The 14207-nt window shown below is 47.5% G+C and overlaps 1 long non-coding RNA gene across 2 annotated transcripts in view; it reads left to right on the forward strand.

The window, feature by feature from the left end:
- Positions 1-14207, forward strand: part of LOC139036526 (uncharacterized) — a 73662-nt gene that overhangs the window by 44850 nt on the left and 14605 nt on the right. The window contains exon 1 of one of the 2 annotated variants that reach the window (XR_011489298.1): positions 10799-11234. The exons of the other annotated variant lie outside the window; for it this stretch is intronic. This is a non-coding gene — a long non-coding RNA (uncharacterized lncRNA). Of the gene's footprint in view, positions 1-10798; positions 11235-14207 lie in introns of those variants that run through there. 2 annotated transcript variants of the gene reach the window in all.

Consider the following 14207-nt stretch of genomic DNA (forward strand, 5'->3'; position numbering starts at 1 on the left):
CATCAGGAACGGGGTGGAGGTGTCACCGTCCCCATATTCTTTCCTCCTAAGCCTCTGTGCCCCCAGCTCCTGGGTCTGGGCTCCTCAACCCGCTGGTAATTTCCTGAGTGATGGGGGGGTGATAGGAGGGTCTTATGCAAAGCTAAAACTCTTGGAATTTTCTGGGTGACAGGAACATCCTTTGTATTAATGAGGTGACTCCTGGATAGTCTTAGGATGAGGCTGTTCACCAGAAAGATGGAATATGATTAGAAGTTTGGGACTTTCAGCCCCACTGCCATCCTCTGGGGGGGATGAAGCCCCCAGAAAAATTCCTAAAGTGCAGGCTACACGGAGCTTCCAGGCCGGCGAACACACCTACATGCCCGGAGTGTGGCGCAGCCCAGCTCCCCGGGGGGGTCCTGCGCTCGGGACCTCGCCGGAGCTCACCCCACAACCTGCTCACGCGGCTGTCCCTCTGTATCCCTTATAAATCTTTGATAGAAAATAAGCTGGGAGACGTAAGTGAGGGTTTCCCTACGTGTTGTGAGCTGTTATAGCCAACTGGGGAACCAGAGGAGGGGGTGCGTGAACGCCTCACTGAAGGCTGATCTATCTTTGCTCCGCAGTCGCTCAGTCCCGTCCGACTCCTGCGACCCCGTGGACCGCAGCACGCCAGGCCGCCTGTCCTTCATGAGCTCCCGGAGCCTACTCAGACTCATGTCCAACGAGTCGGTGACGCCATCCAACCACCTCATCCTCTGTCGCCCCCTTCTCCTCCTGCCTTCAGTCTTTCCCAGCATCAGGGTCTTTTCCAATGAGTCAGCTCTTCACATCAGATGGCCTGTAGAATACAGTTAACATCTTTAGTGAGGGCAGCCTTCTGGAGTTAAACCCCCAAATTGTGAGGTCTGATGCTAACTCCAGGTAGGTAATGTAAGAATTTAATTGGATTGTAGGACACCCATCTAGTGTTGAAGAATTGGCCAATGTGGGGAAAAGCAGAAGTAATGTGAGCAGAAAACAGCCAGTTTTCCTTTTAGCCTCAGAAGTTTTTTCAACACAAGTAACAACCTGGAACCACATAGATCTGACATGGAATGTGAAGAGTGTTTGTCATGCCTGGAAAAGATGCTTTTCAGGGTTCCTCCCCACCTGGGTCTGTAAATGATCTCTAAATTTTGGGCTCTGAATATTTTATCATGGTTCTTTGTTTTTCAACATCTCCTCACATTTCACACTTTAAGAAATCAAATATATAGTAAATCCTTATGGTATATCAACATTTAAATTTTATTATTAGTATTTTTTAAAAAAAACTTCTGAAATTGCTAGGATAAACTTTGGGAATTTTGCAAAAATTCATCCTTCTGAGTCTCCTTTTGTAACAGCCATTCTAAAATCTGAAGGCTAGTAACTAGAAAGTTATAGTCAATGTTTTATGAAAATCTGAATTGTAGAATTCCTCCTCCCAAAAGATGTGAAGTTCAATCAATATAGCTAGGGGATGAGGCTAACTCTCTTATTTTAGGATGAATTGGAACTGAATTTCCCACACTAAATTCAAGCTACCCTCTGTCCAGTACTCAACAGCTCTGCAATTCAATATGGCAGCCACTCTCTGATTTCAGCTCGTAGATGTGGGTTTCTAATTTGGAGACATGAACAAAGCTTAATAAACTTCCTGACAGCCTTGCCATTTTCCACCTGGGTCCATTCCCCCTCGCTCCCACTCTCCGTGGATTTCCCTCCCTCCTCGTTCCCTCTGTCCCCTTCTCCTCCCCCAGCCTCTGTGGGTTCCGTTTGCTTGCATTCCTCTAAGCTGCTGAGGTGTGTATCACTGTGGCATGCTCACGGAGGCACACACATCTGTGCCTGTTTGCCCAGCTGTATGCAGATGTCTGTGCTTAGGACATACAAGGGATAGTTAGCAATAGCTTGAAATCACATAGTAGCATTGGTTTTTAGCTCTTGGCCTTGTTTCGAAGAGGATTACCCCCTTCCGCGTATGAGGCTCTGAGAAGCCCCCCTCTGCTCCCCAGCGGGCCTCTCGCCCTTGCAGTATACTGTGGTGCAAGGCGTGTGCTATGAAATGGGGTGGAGGGCAGGCCTCTCCCCAGTCTTGATGTTGACCTGTTTAAGGCTTTGCCAGATAAAATGCCATCAATATCATTTACAGATAATGGGACCAACACTCTAGGTCCAAGGAGGTGCGTACCCACACCTCAAGGGGAGGAAGTGTTCAGTTGGGAGGCTCACGGGAAGCAAGCTGTTTTGCTAAATTATCTAAACTATCCACTTTCCTTGGTGGGGATTCCAACACCTCCCTGGCCACTCCCCTAAAACCTGGTTAGGTTTTGATTTGGGGGAATAAATTGTACCACACACAAAGCTCCCTCTGCTAATCTGACTGCCCGTATATTATATTTACTGAGTGTTCCGGATTCCTTCCTTGGGAAGCAGTTATTTGCTGGAAGAAGTCTGCTCAATGCCAAAGGTCATCTTTTATAATTTAGGCGAGTGGTGGCAAGATTTACAGTGTATTTTCTTTTTGACTCCTTCCAGCTGTCGGCAGCAGACATTCATCTTCTGCTTCCTGTTATAGGATCTGACTTATGACCTCATGCTCTGGAAGTCTGCAGTGCAACTAGTGTGTGTTTTCTCTCTAACACACAGACATTATGAAGAAACTCTAGGGATTCATTTTCATTTCATTTTTTAAGTCTATAGACGCTAACTACTCTGGGGGTCTCCTCCTACAGACTCTGGCATTGCAGGGTAGCCGTCTGAGTACCCCGGAGCGCGTCGCAAGCACACGTCACCTCACGAGGGACACTCAGTCCGGGTGCCCCGGAGCGCGTCGCAAGCACACGTCACCTCACGAGGGACACTCAGTCTGGGTGCCCCGGAGCGCGTCGGAAGCACACGTCGTCTCACGGGGGACACTCAGTCCGGGTGCCCCGGAGCGCGTCGGAAGCACACGTCGTCTCACGGGGGACACTCAGTCCGGGTGCCCCGGGGCGCGTCGGAAGCACACGTCGTCTCACGAGGGACACTCAGTCTGGGTGCCCCGGAGCGCGTCATAAGCACACGTCGTCTCACGAGGGACACTTGGGGCTCGGCTTGTGCAGAAGTGGCTTGTTGCCCTGGATGAGCGCAACACCGAGAAGCCAATGAGATTTATCTCCACTAAGTTTCCAAAGCAGCAGGATAGAAATGTGTGCGCAATACCGCTCATTCACTTTTAAGGGATTCTCAGGTTTCTGGAACAGTGGCGTCAATTGAAGCCCCTTGCTCAGAATGTTATCTTTGACAAGAGAATAACACGGCAAGCTGTAGAACTCTTCAAGAAAAATGAAGAAACACAGACCGTTTGCTGGGGGACCAAGATGATTCTCAGCATGTCTTAATATCGTGAAGCATGGCTCTCTTAACACAAGGTGTGGGATGCTTGCTGCTACTAGGAAGATGGGGGTTTTGATCTCCCATGGCCTCAGAGAAGTCAAGAGGACTTTAACAATGAGCTTTTAATGGCACTTCTAATGCCTAAGCTTGTTCTGTGACATGTTATCAATTTCTGCCCCTCGTTTCTAAGAAAGGATATGTCCAGCAACAGCTGAGGAAGTCTCAACGTCTCCATAAAGTAGGGCACCTTTTAGATTGATTAGGACATGGCCAACTTCAGGAGAAAGAAACCAACCCAAACTTCAGAACATAGCTGAAGAGCCTGAGGGTTGTGCTAGTTCCAGGCTTGCAGCTAGATTTGAGATTTCCATGATGTCAATCAGACTCTTGTTGCTTCCTTCAGGGGGACTGACGCTGTGTTAGCGTCCATGTGGCATACCCTGCCTCCCGCCGCTCCCCTCCAGGGTCTCTGCCGAGGACGGTACATAGGCTGCAGCGCAAGCTCTTGGATCAAAGTCTAGCCAGAACTGGGACACTCCATTCTCCCTACTCCTGCAGAATTCCTGAGATCCGTTTTGATTGCCTTAGTTTCTGAGCCTCTCACTAGGCCTGGAGAATGTGGTTTGCTGAACCCAGTACTGGACCTCTCCTCAATCCAAGTAGACCCAGAGTGGGAGAAAGCTGGCTTCAAACAAAAATCAGTTCTTTTATCGAAGAACCTAAAAGGTCAGCAATACACTGGCAGTGCTCATATTGCAATTCTCAGATATGGGCCGAATTCCAAAATTCACATGCTAAAGCCCTAACCCTCAGTAGCCTCAAAATAGGACCGTATTTGAGATAGAGATTAAGTTAAAATAAGATTATTAGAGTAAACCCTAACCCAATGTGCCTGGTGTCCTTACAAGAAGAGGGAATTTAGACAAAGAGAAAAAAATAGCCAAATATTTAAGCCACTGCTATTTCCCAGGAACTTAAATAAGTATCCCAGACAGTGCAGACATCATCTCCTCTCTAAGCATCTTGCCTTTTAAGATTTTTGTCATTCTTTTTAATCCCCTCCTCCGCAAAGACAATAGTAGCTTGAATTCTTCAGGGCTTGTACAATTAATACAGAAAAGAGCTGAATCTCAGAGTCATGAAAGCAAATGGTTGAAAGTCAGTCTTTCCCACTCTTTGTATTTGGTTTTTATTCATTTGAACTTAGATCATGCAAATATTGCACAAAGTGTAATCTTTGGGAGAGAATTTGAATTATCTGTGCCTGACATCTTTGATCCAATGAAGGATCATTTCGCTTGTGGTTCTTGCTGTTTTATCAGCAGTACAAAGAAAATGTTTTTAGCTGACACAATAAAAAAATATACCATTAAAAATAAATAATGCACAGTATTTTGAATCCTTCTTTCAAGACAAATAAAAATATCCTGTTTCAATTGTTTTAGCAGCTCTTTTAACTGCTGAACACTTGCTTCTCCAACTTCTCTGTTCTCCCTCCTCTCAGAAATTTGTCTGTTTCATGAAATTCATTCTTGGTCTATGTTTACACTGCTATTGTGTTCCATTAAATGTAGGATATCATTACAGCATGTGTCAGTCATCAGAAAAAAAAACCCCAACTCCAAGGCTCTGTATGTGTGTATGCTAGCTCAATAAATTTAGACAACAGATGTAGCCGCCAGTTCCGCCTTCTGCCACTTTCCCAGTTCAATAAGAGGTCCAGATGGTTCCCTTTGCCCTGGTGTCTTGAATCTTGGTATGAAGATGCTGACTCTGCTGATCTTTCTCTGGAACCTTCCTCTGACCCATAGGGTCATGGTAAGCTAAGTGTCAATGGAGACCGCCTTGCATGTATCTGGCCATTTGGAATCCTGGGGCTTTTAACAGTTAAAAAGCATCTTGAAGTCCCTCTTAGCATTATGCATGGAGAAAGTGTCAAATTACATTTTCTCCTCTGCTTCTGACTTTATACGCTCCGCCTGAAGAATCCCAGTGCTGGGAGAATGGTCATCTGGGCATTAGCTCTGCCTTAGGAAGAGCCGGAGTCCATCTACCAGGAAGAGAGGAGAATCCAGCCAGAACTTAGAGTTTCCCAGCTCGGTCAAGAGAAACCAAGACAACCAACAGTGGTGTTAACTAAAGAATTTAAGATATTAAAAAATAAAATTTAGGGTTCTAAATTATGTGTCCTATGGGATAAATGCAGTTTTGTTTCCTCTCTCTGGAAAATGCTTGCTCTTTAAGGACTGGTATTAGTGGTTTGTACTGCTCACAGGTGTCTCGAGAGGAGCCTGTGATGTGTGGAGGGTCGGCCACACGCTTGTGGTCCTTATCTACAAATAGCTGACAAAGCTCCGGGTCACAGTCAGCCAGACTCTGGGCCGTGGAGCCATGACATCCAGCCATCTCAACTGGGATTAGACGTTAGCTGATCCAGAAGTGAACAGCTATAAGGCAGGCAAAGGTAGGCAGCCCAAATAATTTATGGTCAAAACTCGGGTAGCATAGGGGACTTCCTTGGTGGTCTAGTGGCTGAGACCCCGTGTTCCCAATGTAGGGGGTTAAGGTTTGATCCTGAATGCCGCAGCTGAGACTCAGCGCAGCGAAATAAATAAAATAAATATTTTAAGAAACTCGGGTAGTATAAAGAGGGAAAGGGCTGTTTGAACACTCAGCTGCGGCAACGGAATGAATAGAGATGAGCTTGGGCAGTGTGGGCCCAGGCATAGAATAGCAAGGTCCACCCCCCGGTCACTCTTCTAAACACCTCCCCACGTATCATTCCGTTCAATAAAACATGCTCTGATTACCCTCCTTTTGCATATGGGGAAACCGAGGCACTCAGAAGCTAAACGACTTCCTAAATTTGCGTAACTCTGGAGATGGTCAGTCTGGGGAGAGGCCAGGAACCTTAGGGTGGGCCTGGGTACAGACCTCCGCACAAGGCGGCTGAGTGTTGGGGAGTTGATGACCAGAGTCCTTCTCTCCAAAGGTTTGGCGTGGCAGGGACATGGAGTACATTACAGGGGAGTAAAAGTTGTGGCCCGCAGCAAGAAGGCCCAGGAAATGAGCCTGGGAGGACAGTAGAGAACGTGGGCAGCCGACTGTGTCGGAAGGTGACCCAGTTCCCCAGGAAGGCTGAGGAAGACGAGAGAGGCTCTGTGGCCGCCTGAGCATCCCAGGGCCCCTGCGTTACGACCATCCTGGAGTTCACAAACTCTGTGCTCAGTCATCTCCAGCTCTCCTACCCCCGGGACTGGAGCTCGCCAGGCTCCCCCGTCCATGGGGCCTCCAGGCAAGGATGCCGGAGTGGGTGCCATGTCCTTCTCCAGGGGATCTTCCCATTGCGGGGATGGAGCCGCGGTCTCCTGCACTGGCAGGCGGGTTCTTCACCGCTGAGCCGCCTGGGAGGCCCCGTTCCTGAGCTCGCATCCTGCCGAGACAGTGGCTCCTTCCTTCCTTCCCTAGCGCGTCTCCTCTGGTGTGTAAGCTCGGGAATGTCGCGGGTGAAATGTGAAGCTGGGCTCTTTGCGCGGAGGGCGAGGAGAGACCGAGAAAGAGTCTGTCATCCCAGACGGCGCGGGGGCAGTTCTCACAAGCAAGGGGCAGACGTACGAGGCTTGTCTTGGGCTCTGCAAGAAGAGTCGTTCCGCACCCGCTGACAGAATCTTGAACGTTTATTGAGAGGCCTTGAAGGGGCTCCATCGCGTACCCGGTTCCGATGGCCTCCACGCCGCCTTGCTCTCTGAGTGCTGTGTCTAACCCCCGGTGGGCAGGGGGCGCAGAACGGGAAGGCCTGGGGGCCTCCGATTGCCCAGGTCCAGCTCGGGGGTCCGCCCACGTCCCCTCAAGACCTCCTCCAGCATCTGAGTCCGCCGCTTTCTCCTGAGACTCGAAAGCGGCTAGTGGCTGCGGTGAGCGGTCCCAGAGGCCTTGGTGGGCAGCTGCTGGCTGCTTTCAGAAAGCTGGGACTTGAAGTTTGAGGCCTGTGGGCCTGGGGTGAGAGGGAGTGAGCAAACTCAGCTGCCTGGTGAGCAGCTGTGTGTAAATCGGGGTTTGCTAGCCTCTCCATTTATCACTCCACATAAAGCAGCTTTTTCTCTCAGGAACGGCCAACCAGTGTTCACACCGAATGCTCACTCCAATGGGCCAGTTGTTTCTGACTCGTGGGGAAGTGTTGTATGCTAACGGTTATTCTTGAAAATGGGATTCATGAGGGTCTCTGAATTTACACCTCCCAGATATCATAGATTCCTGCTGTGAGTGGTGATGTTTTCCTGGGGCCCCCTAGAGTCCTTTGGAGTTGCTTAAAGAGCACTGTGAAAACTTGCTATATTTCATTTTTAAAACTTATATAAGATATAATAGCTTGAAAACACCGATGAAAGCAAGCATATACTCTAGTGTGTTTTAGACAAAATTGTCCCCATTGGAGAGCAGTTTCTGCTGCCAAATTAACTTTTTAGTTCAGAACACAGGCTTAGCAGCCAGAGTTGTTCAGTCACTAAGTCGTGTCCGACTCGGCGGCCCCATGGACCGCAGCACGCCAGGCTCCCCGTCCTTCACCATCTCCCGGGGTTTGCTCAGACTCAAGTCCGGTGAGTTGATGAGGCGATCCAGCCATCTCAGCCTGTGTCGCCCCTTCTCCTCCCGCCTTCACTCTTTCCCAGCATCAGGGGCTTTTCCAATGGATCGGCTCTTCGCATCAGATGGCCAAAGTACTGAAGCTTCAGCTTCAGCCTCAGTCCTTCCAGTGAATATTCAGAGTTGATTTCCTTTCAGATTGACTGCTTTGATCTCCTTGCAGTCCAAGGGACTCTCAAGAGTCTTCTCCAGCACCACAGTTCAAAAGCATCAGTTCTTTGGAGCTCAGTTTTCTTATGGCCCAACTCTCACATCCATATGTGATACCTTTGACTAGATGGACCTTTGTCGACAAAGTAATGTCTCTGCTTTTTAATATGCTGTCTAAATTGGTCATAGCTTTTCTTCCAAGGAGCAAGCATCTTTTAATTTCATGGCTTCAGTCACCATCTGTGGTGATTTTGGAGCTCAAGAAAATAGTCTGTCACTGTTTCCACTGTTTCCCCATCTATTTGCCATGAAGTGATGGGACTGAATTCCATGATCTTAGCTTTTTGAATGTTGAACTTTAAGCCAACTTTTTCACTCTCCTCTTTCACTTTCATCAAGAGGCTCTTTAGTTCTTCGCTTTCTGCCATAAGGGTGGTGTCATCTGCATATCTGAGGCTATTGATATTTCTCCCAGCAACCCTGATTCCAGCTTGTGCTTCATCCAGGCTGGCATTTTGCATGACGTACTCTGTATACAAGTTAAATAAGCAGGGTGACAATATAAAGAATTCCTTAGATAATCTTGATTTTCAACTTTGAAACAAATATCCCATTGAGCTTTGAACAACAGTGTTTGAAGTACCAGTTCATTTACAGGTGGGTTTTTTTCATTAAGTGCGTGCAACATACTACCACAGTTCTAAAACAAGCAGTACCACGCTGATCTGTGGCCAGTGGAATCCTCAGACATGAAACCCCGGAGAAGGAGGGCTGGCTTTGAAGCCATGTGCTGACTTCTGGCTGTGCAGGGAGGTCAGTTCCCTTCACCCCCCGTTGTTCAGAGGTCGGTGGTATCACGACCTCACTCTCACTTTTCGGACGTTGCTGTTGTTTGGCTGCTAAGTCGTGTCCAGCTCTGCGGCCCCGTGGACTGGCGCGTTCAGAGCGCGCTCCCAGAGTTTGCTCACACTCACGTGCCCTGGGTTGGTGGTTGTGTGTAACCGTCGCATCCTCTGCGCTCCCTTCTCTTGGCTCCAAACTTTCCCAGCCTCAAGATCTTTTCTAATGAGTCAGTTCTTCCAACGCATTGGAGCTTTTTGAACGAGCTGACTGAAAACTAGTGTTTGCAGGGAAAGTTGAAAACCACTTAGCCTTTGGATCTACTTATGTGTACCACCAAGGATTCGCCTGATACTCTCTAGCACACAATGGAAAAAACAGAAATCAACTGAGTGACGAGGACCACAGCAGACTAAGCTACCATTTCTAATCATCAGTGTGAATACGGCGTGCTCTTCAAAATTTGCATTGTGTATAAAATACTTAACCTTTTACTTTAAGTCTGTCTATATTAGGTTTTTATTTTGATAACATATGGTTATACTTGAAAAGTGTATAAAGAAAGAAGAGAAAGACTATTGGAGCTCCCTCATTTTTAATCTCCTATAATATTTTTGTCTGTTTTATGAAAGAGGAATCAATAGGGTGTGTGACACTTTAGGTACCAAAGTAAATTACGAGGTATCTGATTTTTTATGTGTTATTTTTGACTGAATTGGTAGTACAGGAATGATAGCATTTTATTTGTGATGTGTAGACTCAGCTGAGATACTAGTTTTTTTGATATGTGTGTGTGCTCAGTTGCTTGGTCTGACTCTTTGCAATTCTGTGAACTGAAGCCACAAGGCTCCTCTGCCCACGGGATTTTCTAGACAAGAATACTGGAGTGTGTTGCCACTTTCTAGTCCATGGGATCTTCCCGACCCAGGGATCGAACCCATGTCTCCTGCATTGGCAGGTGGATTCTTTACCACAGAACCACCTGGGAAGCCCAGTTTTGTTGATATATTTATAATAAAAATTTTGATTCTCGTTTTCAGTAATTTTTGGTTGTAAGTGATAGAAACCTGGTGCAACTTGATTAAATTCAACAGAGTGTGTGGGGCTCAGGGAAGGGGAGGAGACGCAGGGGCAGGGAGGATGCGCAGGTCTGAGGGGCTGGGAACTCTGAAGGTAAAAAGAACTAAAGATATTCTTTTTCTCTCTTAAGTGTCAAGTAGGGTTTCATTTCTGCCAGTCTCTCTAGGTGTAATTGTTTTCTTCTGTCTCTGTAGCTGGGCCCCCAACCCTACCAGCATTGAAGAGGAAAAGTTAAAATCTTACTTAACCTTCTTCTCCTTCTGCCTCTGTAGCTCAGCTTGCTCCTTGCAAAGTCTGGATCATGTAGGTCACATAGTCTCAGAAAGTGGGGCTTTACAGTATTAGCAACTGGAGTTTATCTCACTCACCCTTGTCCTGCCCTTTGCAATCGCCCAGCCTCTGCAGACCTGCTTAGTCATGCCGGTCCGGGTCAGACGTCCCCCGCCCCATCCTGACCACTGCTTCCGCACGCGCGTGGAAAACCCCTTAGTTTAAGCCAACCGACTAACAGCTAGTGTTGCCCACTACAGTCTGTCTGTAAGAACTCTGCAATCGCTCTGTTCGGGGCTCAGAGCCTGGAGAGTTAACTCCTCTGGGCCCCGCCTAATAACCGTGAGTTCTCCAGCTCTCTGAGGGTGGGGCTTGGCTTCCGCAGCAGCAGATCCCTTTTCAGATTCAGAGCCCAGGAGTGTCTCAAACCCAGTCGCAAAATCTCTAGGGTAGGGACTCCGATGGGCCTGAGACCCTGGGTGATCCTGGGACAGTGAGACTAGATGGACTCCCGCCCACTATCGGGTCCTGTCGGGAACGATCCTGTGAGAAGGCAGGAAAGAGCCTCCCCGTGGAGGAAGAGGGGCTGTGACCCGAGCAGGAGGCCTGGCAGCCTCCAGTCCACCTGTGTAGGCGTCGTCTTGTCTGAACCTATTTTTTAATATCTATTTTTGTTTGGCCGCGCTAGGTCTTTGCTGTGGCACGTGGTGTGGACTCTTCAGTGCAGCAGGGGACCCAGTTCCCTGATCAGGGGTGGACCCAGCGCCTCCTGCATTGGGGCACGCCTCTGGACCAGCAGGGAAGTCCTGTGGGCTCCCCCGGTGACTCAGACTGGAAAGGATCCGCCTGCAATGCAGGAGACCCAGGTTCGATCCCTGAGTTGGGAAGGTCCCCTGGAGAAGGGAATGGCAACCCACTCCACTATTCTTGCCTGGAGAATCCCATGGACAGAGGAGCCCGGCGGAGTACAATCCATGGGGTTGCAAAGAGCTGGACATGAGGGAGCGGCTTAACAGCAGCAGAGCAGTGGGTATTCCGGCTAGCACTGCTTTGGAAGAGGGCTGGGAGAAGTTCAAGAGGAGCTTGGGTGGAGAGCATAGGAGATCAGAAGGGAAGATTGTAAGTACAAGGGTTGTAAATACAAGGGTTTGTTCGAAGGTGCTGCTTCCTCTGTACAGCTGGGTGGGGGACCCTGGAGCGCCGTGTGGTGCGTATCTGTGTCTGGGTTTTTAAGCTGGTTTGAGCCCCTGGCATCGTGGCCACCTCTACCTTAATTGATTCTCCTTATTGCTCCTGGCTGCTCCTAAGGAAGGTCAAGCCTTGCTAAGGAGTATAGAAAGTCCAACCACAGTAACAGCAAAAACAATGGACGGTTTTAAATAAAAATGAAGGCTAAATTTGTTGGGCATATTAACATCTAAAGAGGCGGCCACCATTCTGATCTGTCGAGCAGGGTCCTTGACAAGGTGAGATGACCCCTGTCAAGTCTGCACAAGACAGACGTCCCTCCTCTCAGGGACACTCAGCCCGGGTTCAGGGCAAAGTCTTGGGAGCAAAGTGAAGTGTCTGAAATAAGAGCATCTATGTTCTGAATCTAAGCAGACCATACCACATTTCTCCCTGTTTTGACTCCTCCAATTTGCTAAGAGAATTACTGAAGCAGAACTGATTTCTGATCCTTGCTAGAATCAAGTGATGTATTTAATCATATGCATTTTGCCATCGGTTATTTTTATTCCTGTAACATTGTGGGTTGGCCCCATGATAGTGAAACCCTTAGTTCAAATGACTCACTAAAAACTATGTAGGTTTTGCTTTTAAATAAATACTTAAACTTTTAACTAATAGCAGAAATAAATTTTGCATTATTTCTGTGAAATAAAAAAATGGGCAAAATTACCTACAGATGTCCCCCTTTTTAGTAGAATTTAATTCAAATGTCATTTTATTTTTCTTTGAGTCTGATAAGAACAAATGAACTCATTAAAAATGTTTTGTTCATTTTTGAGAAGATAAGCTTTGATAACAGAACATGTTTAGTTTTGTGCTTGTTAAAGCTTTGCTGAAAATATAGCTAAGCAACTGTTCACTTTTTGAGTTAATAAGTGTTATCATACTGTTGTTATATGGCTGAAACTATACTGGTGTTTACTAAAAGTCACGCTTTCTGAAAGACAGGAAACTGTAGACAGAGCCTGTGCCATCAGCCATCATATCAGAAGTTAGCAGAGAATACAGCATTAAGGATAATCTTTAAGAAAATAAGCACTGTGTCTTCATCGTTTTTGTATCCCTAATAGTTCGCGTATTGCCTTACACATAGTAAATGCTCTAAATATGTATGATGTAGAACTGAACAGAACTGGAGCTTAAATCTTCCAGTCCTCTGAAAGTGAAACAGTAGACGCTCAAATTTTAAGACAAATTACAATGACAAATTACGAGATCTATGTTTTAATTGGGAAAGGCTGTACTATTTGAAATGTTTATTTTGTTATAGATTTTGAGACCTATTCTGCAGGTTATTGATGAGAAGTTTATAACACTTAAAAAAATAATTGTGTTTATTTATTTACTGACTACGCTCCATCTTGGCTTCTGCGCGGGCTTTTCCCTGGCTGCGGTGAGCTGGGGTCCTCTCTAGCTTGGCGCGCAGGCTTCTCGTTTCGGTGGCATCTTCTGGTGTGGAGCACCTGCTCTGGGCGCCTGCCTCTGGCGGTTTCAGCTTCCGGGCTCCAGAGCACAGGCTCAGAAGGTGTGGAGCTCGGGCTAGTTGCTCGGAGACACGTGGGATCTCCCTGGACCAGGGACTGAACCCGTGTTTCTGGCACTGACAGGCAGATTCTTTACCCTGGACCACCAGGGAAGCCCTCAGATCACTTTCTTAATGTTTTCACTGGGTGTGATTTCCAAGAGAGAACGCTCTTGCTCTGCACACGTGGAAATGATGTTAGCCTCGTTTAAAGGGGTCCAAAAATCTGACCAAGCATTTCTTCCTTTTGCTATTTTAATGAAGCTAACATTTTGTGATACCATTAGATGATATTCAGTTGATGCTGTAATACTTCACATTAATCAGGATTGAAGGAAAAGGTTAATAATGGTAATAGCAAATATTACGGTAATAAGAGCAGTAGCAGATACACATTGAGTCTTTCTATGTAGCAGCTGCTTAGCTTACACACTTTGCCCGGAGCCCTCACTTTGTCCTTATTACAAGGCACCGCTGCCGCTGCTGCTGCCGCATCGCTTCAGCCGTGTCCGACTCTGTGGGACCCCATAGACGGCAGCCCACCAGGCTCCTCCGTCCCTGGATTCTCCAGGCAAGCACACTGGAGTGGGGTGCCATTTCCTTCTCCAATGCATGAAAGTGAAACGTGAAAGTGAAGTCGCTCAGTCGTGTCCGACTCTTCGTGACCCCATGGACCGCAGCCCACCAGGTTCCCTCCGTCCGTGGGATTTCCAGGCAAGAGCGCTGGAGTGGGTGCCATTGCCTTCTCTGACAGGGCTCTGCTAGTGCCCCCTTTAGAGATGAGCCCTGAGACCTCCTGAGCTTAAGTACTTTGCCTAAGATCTCACTTACGGTGAGTGTCAGATTAGAATTTAAATTCAGATCATTTGGTCTTAGAAAAAGCCTTCTTTACTGCTAATTCTTTTTTACATTTCCATCATATATTGGTCTCTGCCAAAGGTCCAGTAGGGCTTCCCTGGTGGCTCAGGTATAAAGACTGCTTGCCCATGCAGGAGATGCGTGTTCGATCCCTGGGTCAGGAAGATCCCCTGAAGAAGGAAATGGCAACTCACTCCAGTGTTCTTGCTTGGGAAATCCCGTGGACAGA

Source organism: Odocoileus virginianus, chromosome 9, assembly GCF_023699985.2.
Source record: "Odocoileus virginianus isolate 20LAN1187 ecotype Illinois chromosome 9, Ovbor_1.2, whole genome shotgun sequence".
Taxonomy (NCBI): Eukaryota; Metazoa; Chordata; class Mammalia; order Artiodactyla; family Cervidae; genus Odocoileus; species Odocoileus virginianus.